Consider the following 17,184-nt stretch of genomic DNA (forward strand, 5'->3'; position numbering starts at 1 on the left):
TCCCAAATTCAATCCTTGATCTGTGCTGTGAGTTGATCTCTGACAAGGCAGCAGTTCAGGGGCTATAATTGGCCTCAGTACCACTTGTCTAACTAAGAGTAAAAATCTGTCAGTGATCCTGCTCTTGATACCGATCCAGTGACATCAACTGGCATTTGTGTGGCTGTCAATTGAGGGCAGGATTGGACTCGGCTGTGATGCCTACCACTGTGGAAATCCTGCTGAGAATCGCTCAGTCGGCTGATGGTGACGCACGAGAGGTTAGCTAATGTATGTGGAATTGCACCCAGCCAGATTCAGCACCTTCTGGAGAGAAGGGGAGAAACAAAATCCCAGATTGTGCAAGGAATGTTGATTTTAGACAGGATGAAGGGAGAGTGTGTAGAATGGGGAATTTACAGTTTAGGATGGATAGGAGGAGACAGAATGTTCTATAGAATCTAGAATTGTCTTCTGAATTTCTATCCTGTATTTAAAGTAACAGCTTTTGTAAACACCATTTGCAGGATATTAGAAGGGGAGGATCTGCAGTGGGGAAACGCAAACCAAATATCGCATTAAGATGTGACAGAGTCACTCGATTCATCAGGACCTGAATATCATTGGCCTTTGGATATAGAAGGGAAAAACACCAACCACAGCAGGGAGAAACAGGATAAATGTTCTGTGGGTGGATCAACCTTTAATAAATCATCTAGCCTCTGAGACTCGTGCACCAACCTGAATCAATGGTGTAAATGTGGGGACTTCAGGATCGCATTCAGTTACCCATCTGAGGTGCAAACTCATGGATACTGTCACACCGGGGAGAGTTCGTTCACCAACTGAGTGTGCAAACAGATTCACTCACTCATCTATTACCACATTAACATGTTCATAATGGGGAGAATCCATTCACTGCTCTGTATATGGAAAGTGATTCAATCGATCCTTCCGTTTGCTGACACACCATCACAGTCACACCGGAGAGAGACTGTTTAGATATTTCAAACGTGGGAAGGGATTCACTCCATTGTCCCAACTGCTAACACTCCAGAGAGTCCACATTGAGAACAGTTGCTTTAAATACTCTGAAAGTGTGAAAAGCTTTCACAGTTCAAAGCAACTGATGCACGATCAGCGCATTGATATTGGAGAGAAGCTGTTTCAATATCCTGTGTGCGGGAAGAAATTCACCCCACCTGCTGAGACGCCAGTGAGTTCGCATGTGACTGCAGGGGTTTGGATTCTGTTAGTAATCACATTCAGGACTGAACCATGGCAGAGTGCCCGTGCACTTGGGTTTCTGAATGAATTATTGATGAATTTTCTCTCAATGGGGTCACAGTAACTCATTCTCCATTCACTAATTGGGGCTTTCAATGGCGGGGCTGTTCCCCAGCATGCCCCGCGGGGGAGAATGTGCCCTAATCACTGTAGGAGCCTAGTGCGCAGGCGCAGTATCCGCCAGTATTTGGAGCATGCGCACTATCATGATCATGCGTGTCAGAGCCCTGCGAGGGAAGGGAGCGGACTAAGCCAGGAGGCGAGATTATACGCCGATTACAAATCAGCGGGGCGCAGGGAGGTAAGGCAATCGGTGTGTGGGTTTCATAAACACCTGCTGTAGGCCGCAAGCCCCGATTGAGAACCTGCAGGTTCCGCGTTTGCAACTCGGAGGCCTTTTCCCGGGAACAGGCCCAAGTTAACGGCGGTCATCTTTGTAAAGGAACACAGCGACTTTTTGCGTCACAATAAAATGAAGTCGATGTGCATAGCGCATGCGCGGCCATCTTTGTAAAGGAACCAATAGTAGACGGAGCTTCACGGTCCCAGTAAGTGAACTGAACCGAGCCAGAGTCAGCACCTTCAGGGGAGGAGAGAGAGGGGAATCAGTGAGTGTAGAACTGAACCCAGCCAGAGTCAGCACCTTCAGATGAGGAGAGGGATGGGAACCAGTGAGTGTAGAACTGAAATAACAAGAGAAAATGCTGGAAAAACTCAGCAGGCCAGGCAACATCCGTGGAGAGAAATTAGAGTCGAAGTTTCGGGTTTAACCCTTTTTCAAAACCCTTTTAGAACTGAACTCAGCCAGAGTCAGCACCTTCAGGGGAGGAGAACCCGTGAGTGTAGAACTGAACCCAGCCAGAGTCAGCACCTTCAGGGGAGGAGAGGGTGGGAAACCAGTGAGTATAGAACTGAACCCAGCCAGAGTCAGCACCTTTTATAGAGTCATGACAGCACAGGGGAGGCCATTCGGCCGATTGAGTTTTGCCGGCTCTCTGTACAGCAATCCATTCAGTCCCATTCCTCTGCTCTATCCCTGTAGCCTGCAAGTTTATTTCCCTGAAGTTTCTATCCAGTCTCCCCTTAAAAACATGAAGTGTCTCTGCTAAGGCCACTTCCATCGGCAGGAATTCCAGGTCCTCAACACTCTGCGTAAAAAAGTTTTTCCTCACATCCCCCTGTATCTCTTGCCCAAAACCTGAAATCTGTGTCCCCTCGTCCTTGTATCATCAACTAGTGAGAACAGCCATTCCCCGTCTAGCTTTTCCTAACCCGTCATAGTCTTGTACACCTCTATCAAACCACCCCGCAACCTCCTTTGCTCTAATGAAAACAAATCCAGCTTCTCCAACCTGTCCTTGTAACTAAGATCTCCCATCCCCAGAACCATTCTGGTAAATCTCCTCTGCACCCTCTCAAGGGCCTTCATATCCTTCCGAAAGTGTGGTGACCAGAACTGGACGCAATACTCCAATTGTGGCCTAACCAGTGCTTTATAAAGGTTGAGCATAACTTCTCTACTTTTGTACTCAATACTTCTATTTATGAAGCCCAAGATCCCATATGCTTTGCTAACCACTCTCTCAATATGCCCTGCCACCTTCAGGGACCTATGCACATTAACTCCCAGGTCCCTCCGTCCCTGCACACTCTTTAAAACTGTGCCATTAAGTGTATATTGCCTCTCCCTGTTCATTCTGGCAAAATGCATCACCTCACATTTCTCTGTATTAAATTCCATCTGCCACTTGTCTGTCCATCCTGCTAGCCTTTCTATGTCCTGCTGCAGTCGATTGGTATCATCCTCACTGTTTGCCACACCCGAGTTTGGTGTTATCGTCAAATATAGAAATTCTACTCTGTATTCCAATATCCAGGTCATTTATATATATATCAGAAAAGCAGTGGCCCCAGCACTGACCCTTGAGGAACACCACTGTCCACCATCCTCCAGTCTGAAAAACAGCCATTTACCACAACTCGCTGTTTTCTGTCCTTTAACCAATTCCTTATCCAAGCTGCCACTGACCCACCTATTCCATGAGCCTCCATTTTGTTAACCAGCCTTCTATGTGGTACTTTGTCAAACACTTTCCTAAAATCCATGTCGACAACATCCATTGCATTCCCTTCATCAATCTTCCCTGTTACTGCATCAAAAAATTCAATTAGATTAGTCAAACACGATCTGCCTTTTACAAATCCGTGTTAGCTCTCCTTAATTAGTTTAAACCTTTCCAAGAGCCCTTTAATTTTTTCCTTGACTATTGTTTCTAAAACTTTACTCAACGCTGATGTTAAACTGACCAGCCTGTAGTTACTAGGACTGTCCTTACACCCTTTCTTCAACAGTGGTGTCACATTTCTTTTACAATCTGTATTAACGATTTGGAGGAAGGGACCGAGTGCAACATATCCAAGTTTGCCGACGATACAAAGATGGGAGGGAAAGCAGTGAGTGAGGAGGACATAAAAAACCTGCAAAAGGACATAGACAGGCTAAGTGAGTGGGCAGAGATTTGGCAGATGTAATATAATGTTGGAAATGCACTTTGGCAGAAAAAATCAAAGAGCAAGTTATTATCTAAATGGAGAGAAACTGCAAAGTGCCACAGTGCAAAGGGATCTGGGGGTCCTGGTACATGAAACACAAAACGTTAGTATGCAGGTGCAGCAGGTGATCAGGAAGGCCAATGGAATCTTGGCTTTTATTGCAAGGGGGATGGAGTATAAAAACAGGGAAGTCTTGCTGCAGTTATACAGGGTATTGGTGAGGCCACACCTGGAATACTGCGTGCAGTTTTGGTTTCCATATTTAAGAAAATATATACTTGCTCTCGAGGCGGTTCAGAGAAAGTTCACTCGGTTGATTCCAGAGATGAGGGGGTTGACGTATGAGGAAAGGTTGAATAGGTTGGGACTCTACTCATTGGAGTTCAGAAGAATGAGAGGCGATCTTATCGAAACATATAAGATTGTGAGGGGGCTTGATCGGGTGGATGCGGTGAGGATGTTTCCACTGATGGGTGAGACTAGAACTAGGGGGCATAATTTTAGAATAAGGGGCTGCCCTTTCAAAACTGAGATGAGGAGAAACTTCTTCACTCAGAGGGTAGTAAATCTATGGAATTTGCTACCCCAGAGAGCTGTGGAAGCTGCAACATTAAATAAATTTAAAATGGAGATAGACATTGTCCTAGCAGATAAGGGAATTAGGGGTTACGGGGAGAGGGCAGGGAAGTGGAGGTGAGTCTAGATTCAGATCAGCCATGATCCTATTGAATGGCGGAGCCGGCCCGAGGGGTCGTATGGCCTACTCCTGCTCCTATTTCTTATTTGCAACTTTCCAATCCTCAGGCACCTCCCTGCATCTAGGGAAGATTGGAAAATTATGGCAAGCCCTTCCGCTATCTGCTCCCCCAATTCCCTTAGCAACCTGGGATGCAATCCACTCTAAGCATACCCAGCCTTTCTAGTACATCCTGTCTATCAATTTCCACCCCTTCCATTGCCTCTACCTTTTCCAGTTCTACCGATATTTTGTCAGCATCCACCTCCTTAGTAAACACCCATACAAAGTACTCATTGAGTATTCTAGCCTTGCCCTGCGCCTCTAAGCATGTATCACCTTCTTTGTCCCTAATAGTCCCACCCTGCCTCTTACTGCCTGCTTACTGTTTACATGACGGTAGAAGATTTTGGGTTCCCTTTGATGTTAACTGCCATTCTACTCTCATATTCTCTCTCTCTGCCAATCTTATTTTCATCTTCACTTCCCCTCTCAACTTATTGTATTTGGTCTGGCTTACCCTTGAAGAATTCACCTGACATTCATACACCCTCTTTTATTGTTTCATCATCTTCTCTATCTCCCTCATCATCCAAGAAGCCCTTGCTTTAGTTCGCTTACCCTTCCCTCTTGTTGGAATGTACCTAGCCTGTACTTGGAACATCTCCTCCTTAAAGATCACCATTGTTCTGTTACAGTTTTTCCTGTCAGTCTTTGGTTCCATTTTACCCTGGCTAGATCCTTTCACATCCCATTGAAGTTAGCCCTATTCCAGTTTAGAAGTTCCACTCTAGATTGTTCCTTGCTCCTCTCCGTTGCTAATCTAAATCTTATGATACAATGATCACTCGTACAAACATACGAATTAGGAACGGGAGTAGGCCACTCGGCCCCTCGAGCCTGCTCCGCCTTTCAATAAGATCATGGCTGATCCGATTACTCCACATTCCCGCCTACCCCCGATAACCTTTCACCCCCTTGCTTACCAAGAATTTATCTATCGCTGCTTTAAAAATATTCAAAGACTCTGCTTCCACCGCCCTCCGAGGAAGAGAGTTCCAAAGACTCACGACACTGAGAAAAAATTTCTCCTCATCTCTGTCTTAAATGGGCGACCCCTTATTTTTCAACAGTGACCCCTAGTTCTGGATTCTCCCACATGAGGAAACATCCTCTCCACATCCACCCTGTCCAGACCCCTCAGGATCTTATACATTTCAATCAAGTCACAACTTACTCTTCTAAACTCCAGCGGATACAAGCCTAGCCTGTCCAACCTTTCCTCATAAGACAACCCGCCCATTCCAGGTATTAGTCTAGTAAACCTTCTCTGAACTGCTTCCAACGCATTTACATCCTTCCTTAAATAAGGAGACCAATACTGTACACAGTACTCCAGATGTGGTCTCACCAATGCCCTGTATAACTGAAGCATAACCTCCCTACTTTTATATTCAATTCCCCTCGCAATAAACAATAACATTCTATTAGCGTTCCCAATTACTTGCTGTACCTGCATAGTAACCTTTTGCGATTCATGCACTAGGACACCCAGATCCCTCTGCATCTCGGAGCTCTGCAATCTCTCACCATTTAGATAATATGCTTCTTTTTTATTCTTCCTGCCAAAATGGACAACTTCACATTTTCCCACATTATACTCCATTTGGCAGATCTTTGCCCCTCACTTAACCTATCTATATCCCTTTCTAGCCTCCTTATGTCCTTTTCACAAATTAATTTCCTATCTATCTTTCTGTCATCAGCAAATCTAGCAACCATAACTTCAGTCCCTTCATCCAAGTCATTTATATAAATTGTAAAAAGTTGAGGCCCCAGCACTGATCCTTGTGGCACGCCACTCGTTATATCTTGCCAATCAGAAAATGACCCATTTATGCCTACTCTCTGTGTTTCCTGTTAGCTAGCCAATCTTTTACCCATTTCAATATGTTACACTATTCACCATGAGCTTTTATTATCCGCAATAACCTTTAATGTGGCACCTTATCAAATGCCTTCTGGAAATCTAAGTACAGTATATCCACCGGTTCCCCTTTATCCACAGCACATGTTACTTCCTCAAATAACTCTAATAAATTGGCTAAACATGATTTCCCTTGCACAAAACCATGTTGACTGTGTCTGAATACTTTGAACTGTTCTAAGTGCCCTGCTATAAGGTCTTTAATAATAGCATCTAACATCTTCCCTATTACAGATGTTAAGCTAACCGGCCTGTAGTTTCCTGCTTTCTGTCTCCCTCCCTTTTTGAAGAAAGGAGTTACATTCGCTATTTTCCAATCTAATGGAATCTTCCCCGAATCTGGGGAATTTTGGTAAATTAAAACCAACGCATCAACTAACTCAATAGCCACTTCCTTGAAGACACTAGGATGAAGTCCATCAGGACTCAGGGACTTGTCAGCCCGCAGCTCCAACAATTAGCTCAGTACCAATTCCCTAGTGATTATAATTTTCGTGAGTTCCTCCCTCCCTTCCATTTCCTGATTTACAGCTATTTCTGGGATGTTACTTGCATCCTCTATAGTGAACCCCGATGCAAAATACCTGTTCAATTCAACTGCCATCTCCTTATTTTCCATTATTAATTCCCCAGACTCACTTTTTATAGGACCAACGCTCACTTTGTTAACTTTTCCTTTTTAAATATCTACAGAAACTCTTACTGTCTGTTTTTATTTTTCTAGCTAGCTTTCTCTCGTACTCTAATTTGTCTCTCGTTATTAATTTTTTAGTCATTCTTTGCTGTTTTTTATATTCTGTCTAATCTTCTGACCTGCCACCCATCTTTGCGCAATTATATGCTTTTTCATTAAGTTTAATACTATCTTTAACTTTTTTAGTTAACCACAGATGGTGGATCCTCCCCTTGGAATTTTTCTTTCTTGTTGGAATGTATATATTCTGTGTATTTTGAAATATCCCTTTAAATGTCTGCCACTGCAACTCTATTGACCTATCCCTTAACCTAATTTGCCAGTTCACTTTAGTTAGCTCTGCTTTCATGCCCTCATAATTGCCCTTATTTAAGTTTAAAATACTAGTCTTGGACCCACTCTTCTCTCTCTCAAACTGAATGTAAAATTCAATCATATTATGATCGCTGCTACCTAGGGGCGCCTTCACTAGGAGGTCATTAATTAATCCTATCTTGTTGCACAATACCAGGTCTAGTATAGCCTGCTCTCTGGTTGGCTCCAGAATGTGCTGTTGCAAGAATCTATCCCGAAAACATTCCATGAACTCCTCATCTAGGCTACCTTTGCCCATCTGATTTTTCCAGTCTATATGCAGATTAAAGTCCCCTATGATTATTGCCGTACCCTTCTGATCAGCTCCCATTATTTCTTCCTTTATACGCCACCCTACCATGTGGTTACTGTTAGGGGGCCTGTACACCACTCCCACAAGTGACTTCTTGTCTTTAGGGATATAGATAGTCTGTTTATCATTTCCCATATTAATACCTTTCTCTATTGCCTTGTCTCTAAATTTTGAATTACCGCATCTCCCCAAATTTGATCCCATGCCCCCAATATTTAGTTTAAAGCCCTCTCTGCCGCCCTAGTTATACAACTTGCCAGAACACTGGTCCCAGCACAGTTCAGGTGAAGACCGTCCCAACGATACAGATCCCACTTTCCCCAGTACTGGTGCCAGTGCCCCAGGAATTGAAACCCATTTCCCCCACACCAATCTTTGAGCCACGCATTCATCTCTCTAATTTTATTTACCCTGTGCCAATTTTCTCGTGGCTCAGGTAATAATGCAGACATTATTACCCTTGAGCTTCTGCTTTTTAATTTAGCCCCTAGCTGCTCATACTCTCTCAGCAGAACCTCTTTCCTAGTTCTACCTATGTCATTGGTACCTACATGGACCACTACCACTGGCTCCTCCCTCTCCAAATTCCTCTCCAGCCCAGAGCAGATGTCCCGAACCCTGGCACCGGGCAGGCAACACAGTCATCTGGACTCTCGCTCTTGGCCGCAGAGCACTATATCTGTCCCCCTGACTATGCTGTCCCCAATTACCACTATATTCCTATTAACTCCCCCTGCTTGAATGGCTTCCTGTACCTCGGTGCCATGGTCAGTTTGCTCATCCACCCTGCAGCCACCGTTTTCATCCATACAGGCCGCAAGAACCTCAAACCTGTTGGACAATTGCAAAGGCTGAGTTTCCTCCATCTCCCAGGTCCCCATACCTGCCTCACTCGCAGTCACATCCTCCTGTCCCTGACCACGGACCAAATTAGAAGATCCTATACTAAGGGGTGTGACTGCCTCCTGGAATAAGAACATAAGAAGTAGGAGCAGGAGTAGGCCATACAGCTCCTCGGGCCTGCTCTGCCATTCAATAGGATCATGGCTGATCCGAACCTAGACTCACGTCCACTTCCCTGCCCACTCCCCGTAACCCCCTATTCCCTTATCTGCTAGGAAACTGTCTCTCTCCATTTTAAATTTATTTAATGTTGCAGCTTCCACAGCTCTCTGGGGTGGCAAATTCCATAGATTCACCACCCTCTGAGTAAAGAAGTTTCTCCTCATCTCAGTTTTGAAAGGGCAGCCCCTTATTCTTAGATTATGCCCCCTAGTTCTAGTCTCACCCATCAGTGGAAACATCCTCACCGCATCCACCCAATCAAGCCCCCTCACAATCTTTTATGTTTCGATAAGATCGCCTCTCATTCTTCTGAACTCCAATGAGTAGAGTCCCAACCTACTCAACCTTTCATCATACGTCAACCCCCTCATCTCTGGAATCAACCGAGTGAATCTTCTCTGAACCGCCTCGAGAGCAAGTATATCTTTTCTTAAATATGGAAACCAAAACTGCACGCAGTATTCCAGGTGTGGCCTCACCAATACCCTGTATAACTGCAGCAAGACTTCCCTGTTTTTATACTCCATCCCCCTTGCAATAAAAGCCAAGATTCCATTGGCCTTCCTGATCACCTGCTGCACCTGCATACTAACTTTTTGTGTTTCATGCACCAGGACCCCCAGATCCCATTGTACTGTAGCACTTTGCAGTTTCTCTCCATTTAGATAATAACTTGCTCTTTGATTTTTTCTGCCAAAGTGCATAACCTCACACTTTCCAACATTATATTACATCTGCCATATCTCTGCCCACTCACTTAGCCTGTCTATGTCCTTTTGCAGGTTTTTTATGTCCTCCTCACTCACTGCTGTCCCTCCCATCTTTGTATCGTCGGCAAACTTGGATATGTTGCACTCGGTCCCTTCCTCCAAATCATTAATATAGATTGTAAAGAGTTGGGGTCCCAGCACTGACCCCTGCGGAACACCACTAGTTACTGATTGCCAACCCGAGAATGAACCATTTATCCCAACTCTCTGTTTTCTGTTAGATAGCCAATCTTCCACCCATGCCAGTATATTACCCCCAATCCCGTGATTTTTTATCTTGATCAGTAATCTTTTGTGTGGCACCTTGTGAAATGCCTTTTGGAAGTCCAAATACACTACATCCACTGGTTCCCCTTTATCCACCCTGTATGTTACGTCCTCAAAGAATTCGAGCAAATTTGTCAAACATGACTTCCCCTTCATAAACCATGCTGACTCTGTCCTATTAAATTATGTTTATCCAAATGCTCTGTTACTGTTTCCTTAATAATGGACTCCAACATTTTACCAACCACAGATGTTAGGCTAACTGGTCTATAGTTTCCAGCTTTTTGTCTACTTCCCTTCTTAAATAAGGGTGTTACATTTGCAGTTTTCCAATCTGCCGGGACCTTTGCTGAGTCCAGGGAGTTTTGGAAAATAATCACCAATGCACCCACAATCCCTACCGCTACTTCTCTCAAGACCCTAGGATGTAGGCCATCAGGTCCGGGGGATTTATCCGCCTTAAGTCCCATTATTTTACCGAGTACCACCTCCTTAGTGATTTTAATCGTGTTTAGCTCCTCCCCCCCCCCCCCCGCCCCCATTGCCCCCTGTTTGTTCAGTGTTGGGATATTTTTAGTATCCTCTACTGTAAAGACTGATACAAAATATTTGTTCAGCATCTTTGCCATCTCCATGTTCCCCACCACTAGTTTCCCGGTCTCATCCTCCAAGGGACCAACGTTCACTTTAGCCACCCTCTTTCTTTTTATATAGCTGTCGAAACTCTTGCTATCTGTTTTTATATTTTTTGCTAGTTTACTTTCATAATCTATCTTCCCTTTCTTAATTCATCTTTTAGTTATTCTTTGCTGGCTTTTAAATGCTTCCCAATCTTCTATCCTCCCACTAGATTTGGCTACTTTATATGCCCTTGTTTTCAGTCGGATACTATCCTTTATTACTTTACTAAGCCACGGATGGCTGTCTTTTCTTTTACTCCCCTTTTTCCTCAGTGGAATATATTTTTCTTGAAAGATGTGAAATATCTCCTTGAATGTAGACCACTGCTCTTGTACCGTCTTACACTTTAATCTGTTTTCCCAGTCCACTTTAGTCAATTCTACTCTCATACCTTCATAGTCTCCTTTATTTAAGCTCAGTACGCTGGTTTGAGATCCAACTCTCTCACCCTCAAACTGAATTTGGAATTCAACCATATTATGGTCACTCATTCCAAGGGGATCCTTTACTAGGACATTTTTTATTAATCCTGTCTCATTACACAGGACCAGATCTAAGATTGCCTGCTCCCTGGTTGGTTCAGTTACATACTGCTCAAGGAACCCATCCCTAATACACTCTATGAACTCTTCCTCAAGGCTGCCATGCCCAATTTGATTAGTCCAATCAATATGAAAGTTAAAATCCCCCATGATTATAGCTGTTCCCTTATTACAAGCCCCAACTATTTCTTGATTTATACTCCGATCAACAGAGTTGCAACTGTTAGGAGGCCTATAGACTACGCCCACTAGTGACTTTTTCCCCTTATTATTCCTTATCTCCACCCAAACTGTTTCACTATCCTGATCCTTTGACCCAATATCATTTCTGACTATTGCAGTGATTCCATCCTTGATTAACATAGCAACCCCACCTCCCTTTCCTTCCTAATTGTCAAATACCCTTGTATGTTTAGTTCCCAGTCATGATCATCTTGCAGCCATGTTTCCGTAATGGCCACCAGATCATACCCATGTGTTGTTATTTGTACCGTCAACTCGTCTATTTTGTTACGAATGCTGCGTGCATTCAGATAAAGAACTTTCAAATATGTTTTCTGACAATTTATTCCTGTTTTTACCCCTTTTACTACTTTACCTTTTATCATCATACATTCTGTCCCTTCCTGACACGCTCTGGTTTTAATTCCCCCACTGCTACCTTGCTCTATTGCCTTCTCCGCTGTCATTTTTATTTTTCGCTTTCTTAAAACCTCCCCCCCACTAATTAGTTTAAAGCCCTCTCTACAGCCCTAGTTATTCGATTCGCCAGGATTCTAGTCCCAGCACTGGCCAAGTGAAGTCCGTCCCAACGGAACAGCTCTCTCCTGTCCCAGTACTGACGCCAGTGTCCCAAGAAGCAAAACCCATTTCTCCCACACCAGTCTTTGAGCCACGCATTTAACTCTCTAATTTTATTTACCCCAGCCAAATTTGCACGTGGCTCAGGTAGTAATCCAGAGATTATTACCCTTGTGGTTCTGCTTTTTAATTTGGCCCCTAGCTGCTCAAACTCCCTCAGCAGAACCTCTTACCTTGTCCTATCTATGTCGTTGGTACCAACATGGACCACGACAACTGGATCCTCTCCCACTCCAAGCTTCTCTCCAGCCCAGAGGAGATGTCCTTAACCCTGGCACCGGGCAGGCAACACAGCCTTCGGAACTCTCGCTCTCGGCTGCAAAGAACCCTATCTATCCCCCTAATGATACTATCCCCCACCACTACAACATTTCTTTTAACTCCTCCCACTTGAATGGCCCCCCGCTCCACGGTGCTGTGACCAGGTTGCTCATTCACCCCACAGTCCCCGTTCCCATCCTCATAGAGAGTAAGAGCCTCAAACCTGTTGGACAAGAGCAAGGGCTGCGGCGCCTCCAACATTACCTCCTGGATCTCCTTACCTGCCTCACTTCTAGTCACACCATCCTGTCCCTGACCACGGACTACATCTGAATTAATTAATCTAATTGGTGTGACTACCTCCTGAAACACAGAGTCCAGGTAACACTCCCCCTCCCGGATGTGTCGCAGTGTCTGAAGCTTGGTCTCAAGCTCATCAACACAGAGCCGGAGTTCCTCCAGCAGCAAACACTTATCGCAAATGTAATCACCGTGAGCATCAATGGTGTGCACCAGCTCCCACATTTCGCAGTAGCAACACATCACCTGCTCTTCCATTCCAATAAAGTGTCCAGGTAACTTTCCCCCTCCCTGATGCATCGCAGTGTCCGCAGCTCGGCCTCCAGCTCATCAACTCTGAGGCGAAGCTCCTCAAGCCACAGACACTTATCGCAGATGTGTTCGTCCTGGATCACACTGGCGTCCAGGAGCTCCCACGTACTGCAGTCACAACACATCACCTGCCCTGCCATCTTTATTGAGTCTTAATTACTTTATTTTAAACTCTACTACACCTAATAAGATTTATTACTGCTAGTAAACTAGTACTAATGAAACCTTACAATTACTAATACATTTCCCAGGCTTTAAAAGATAAGGGAAGTGAGCAAAATACTCACCAACCAATCACTTACCCTTTTCCCTGTGATGTCACTTTTATTTTTCTCCAAATGGGGGGTGTCACAGAGCAGAACTCCCGCTGGTTCTCTGTCCCCTCTTGTGCAGCTTTCTAACTCCTGCTCGCCTGGAAGCTGACAAAGATAGAAAAAGAAAGGAACTCTTCCCTCCCTGAACTCCCTCACTCACCAAACTCGCAGCTTTACACTCTGTTCCGAGCTGCACTCCGTGACAAACTGCACTCGTACCCAAGTGTTCTCCCACAGACACTTGGTCAACCTGGCCCACCTCATTCCCCAGCACCAGATCCAGCCATGCCTCCTTCCTAGTTGGGGCAAGAATATATTGGTCAAGGAAACTCTCCTGAACACATTTCAGAAATTCCTCCCCCTCCATTCCCTTTACCCTAGCATTATCTCAATTGATATTTGGGTAATTAAAGTCCCCCAATATCACCACTCTATAGCTCCTGCATATCTCTGATTTCCTTGCAGATTTGCTCCTCTACCAACTTCTCACTATTTGGAGGCCTATATAATACCCCCAATAGCGTGATCATACCCTTTTTGCTCCTCAACTCTAACCAAATGGATTCTGTCCTTGTCCCCTCAAGAACATCCTCCCTTTCCAACACTACAATGTCTTCCTTAATCAGCACTGCCACTTCACCTCCCTTTTTTCCTTCCCTATGTTTTCTGAACACCTTGTACCCTTGAATATTAAGTGCCCAGTCCTCACCATTTTTAAGCCACGTTTCCGTTATTGCCACAACATCATATTGCCGCACGGCTAATTGTGCTTGCAGCTCACCAACCTTATTCACCACACTTTGTGCATTTACGTACATGCATCCTAAACCCATTTTTGAATTTTTCATAGCCTTTCCTAGTCTGCTCCGATCTGATATGGTACTACTTCCACCTCTAGTACTACTTTCTTCTCGAATACTATCCAACACACTCGCTCTTTTATGCACCTTATTCCTCTTTTCTACTCTACATGCTGGGGCCCATCCCCCTGCCAAGCTACTTTAAACCCTCCTCAACAGCACGAGCAAACCTCCCCACGAGAATATTGGTCCCAGCTCTGTTGAGGTGTAACCCATCCAGCTTGTACAGTTTAGCGGCCTTCAGGGGAGGAGAGAGAGAGGGGAACCAGTGAGTGTAGAACTGAACCCAGCTAGGGTCAGCACCTTCAGAGGAGAGGGAGGGGAACCAGTAAGTATAGAACTGAACCCAGCCAAAGTCAGCACCTTCAGGGGAGGAGAGAGAGGGGAACCAGTGAGTGTAGAACTGAACCCAGCCAGATTCAGCACCTTCAGGGGAGGAGTGGGAGGGGAACCAGTGAGTGTAGAACTGGACCCAGCCAGAGTTAGCACCTTCAGGGGAGGAGTGGGAGGGGAACCAGTGAGTGTAGAGCTGAACCCAGCCAGAGTCGGCACCTTCAGGGGAGGAGTGGGAGGGGAACCAGTGAGTGTAGAGCTGAACCCAGCCAGAGTCGGCACCTTCAGGGGAGGAGTGGGAGGGGAACCAGTGAGTGTAGAACTGAACCCAGCCAGAGTTGGTGATGAAAACAGGGAGAGGAGGAAAAATTGTTGGGCGATGTGCGATGTGTTTCGATTTTAGCACAGGGTGGCGGGACAATGTGTGGGATTGGGATTTACAGCTTTGGAGGAATAAGAGAGGAAAGAATGTTCCATAGAAACTAGAATTATCTTCTGAATTTCTATTTTATATTTACAGTGACGAGTTTTGTAAACTCCTTTTACAGGCTATTAGAAGGGGAGGATTTGCAGACAGGAAACACAAACCAAACACCACGTCAAGATCTGACAGAGTCACTCGATTCATCAGGACCTGAATATCATCAGCCTTTGAATGTGGAAAGAGAAATGCTTGTCTGTTCTGTCTGTGGGAAAAGATTTCAAACATCAGTGTGACTGGAAAAGCAGCAAGACACACACACCCGAGTGAGAGTGTTCCAGTGCAGAGAGAACTTTAACCAGTTACACAGCCTGAAAAAACATCGCACCATTCACAGCGGGGAGAAACTGTACACGTGTTCTGTGTGACGAGGCTTCAACTGATTGTCCAACCTGGAGAGACACAAGGTTACCCGTACCACAGAGAAACCATGGGAATGTGGGAACTGTGGGAAGGGATTCAGTTACCCGTCCCAGCTGGAAATTCATCATCGCACTCACACCGGGGAGAGGCCGTTCACCTGCTCTGTGTGTGGGAAGGGATTCACTTGTTTATCCAACCTGCTGAAACACCAGAGAGTTCACACTGGGGAGAGACCGTTCACCTGCTCTGACTGTGGGAAGGGATTCACCCAGTCATCCCACCTGCTGACACACCAGCGTGTTCACTCTGGGGAGAGGCCGTTCGCCTGCTCTGAATGTGGGAAGGGATTCACGTGTTCATCCGACCTGCAGAAACACCAGCGAGTTCACTCTGGGGAGAGGCTGTTCACCTGCTCCGTGTGTGGGAAGGGATTCCCCTCATCATCCAACCTGCTGAAACACCAGCGAGTTCACACTGGGGAGAGGCTGTTCACTTGCTCCGTGTGTGGGAAGGGAGTCACTCAGTCATCCCACCTGCTGACACACCAGCGAGTTCACACTGGGGAGAGGCCGTTCACCTGCTCTGAGTGTGGGAAGAAATTCACTCGGTCATCCAACCTGCTCAAACACCAGCGAGTTCACAAGTGACTGCAGAGGTTGGATTCTGCTGTTATTGCTGCTGTTAATCACATCCCGGACTGAATCGTGTTCATCCTGACAGTTGGGGTTTGTTTCTGTTGATGTTAATAACCCCTTTAACTGGGCTGGTGTTTAATATTTTGACACTTCAATTAACACAGTGTGTCGATATTTGATGTCTCCAAGATAAGAGGAAACTAATTGATGTCCTGTTACCAACTGCTCCATTTTTGGGCCTTTTCTCCTTTCTAACTCGAGATTATTTCAGTTCTCCAACCTTCGGTTACTCTCATGGACAAGTCCCAGCTCCCCATACCTTCCAGAGTGCCTCTCCTAGCCTTGGTATCCAGGGAACGTCTCGGTAACATGCCCGGGATCACTAAACACAAAACCCAGTCTGTTAATCACTTTCAGCTACTGGACTTAGCGTGTGTCCCACAGCATCTCTCTCACCTTCGATGTGTGAATAGAGCATCACGCCTGCAAACCTGCTTTCAATTTAAATTTGAATCCACTCAGCAAGTGTATTGAAAAAAATACATACAAGTAAACAGATCACATCAAATTAATGGCAAAGGTTTAGAGTCAACAAGATGAACAAGTGAACACATCACGGCCCAATACCCCAGCTCTATATTCACAGGAGAAAGTCTGTTATCTAACTCCTCGAGTGGACAGAATAGAGAAAGATCCCAACTCTAAGAACATCTAGAATCTGTTGTAAATATCTTTCAAATCCTGACTGGTCCAATCTGTCAGTTTCCTTTCAATTGAAGTGAATGGAAGATGAGAGGGGTGTTGGCATATGGACCTCGGTTAATTCAGCTTCTGAAAGGTGTTCATGTTTAGTTCATTCGATATCGGGGAAAATGTGGTTGGTATCATTAGAGAGAGATTTCACTGAGCAACAGCTGGTGTTTGCAACCAACTGGCCTTGGATATTTTCATCATAGAATGTTTCGATCAGAAATATGATGTTGGGATAAGAGAAGTCTGGAGACTAGTGGTTTGTGCTGCCCCAGTAAGGCCACAGTGTGTTACCTGCTTCTAACGTTGATGTGTGTTGAAGAAAATGCAGACTTGTGTCTCTGGACTGTGCAGTAGCCAGATGTAAGATTTGCAAAATTTCTACATTTCCCCGAAAGTTATTATTAATAAAAGGGACCCTGCGTGGACATTTTAAATCAAAAAGGGTACCCAAGATGGCGTCCGTGCCTCGTGGCAGAAAGCCTG

General features: G+C 45.1%; 1 pseudogene across 1 annotated transcript in view; it reads left to right on the top strand.

Annotated features, from left to right (window-relative positions):
* The window catches only part of LOC147119745 (uncharacterized), a 420,036-nt pseudogene that overhangs the window by 13,038 nt on the left and 389,814 nt on the right, over positions 1-17,184 (top strand). The window contains exons 3-4 of the transcript XR_015078069.1: positions 13,026-13,029; positions 15,376-15,920. The product of XR_015078069.1 is annotated as an uncharacterized LOC147119745 (transcript). The remainder of the gene's footprint in view (positions 1-13,025; positions 13,030-15,375; positions 15,921-17,184) is intronic.

The sequence above is a fragment of the Somniosus microcephalus genome, chromosome 4 (genome assembly GCF_052327205.1).
Source record: "Somniosus microcephalus isolate GS21.2 chromosome 4, FLI_Smic_1.0, whole genome shotgun sequence".
NCBI classification, from domain to species: domain Eukaryota; kingdom Metazoa; phylum Chordata; class Chondrichthyes; order Squaliformes; family Somniosidae; genus Somniosus; species Somniosus microcephalus.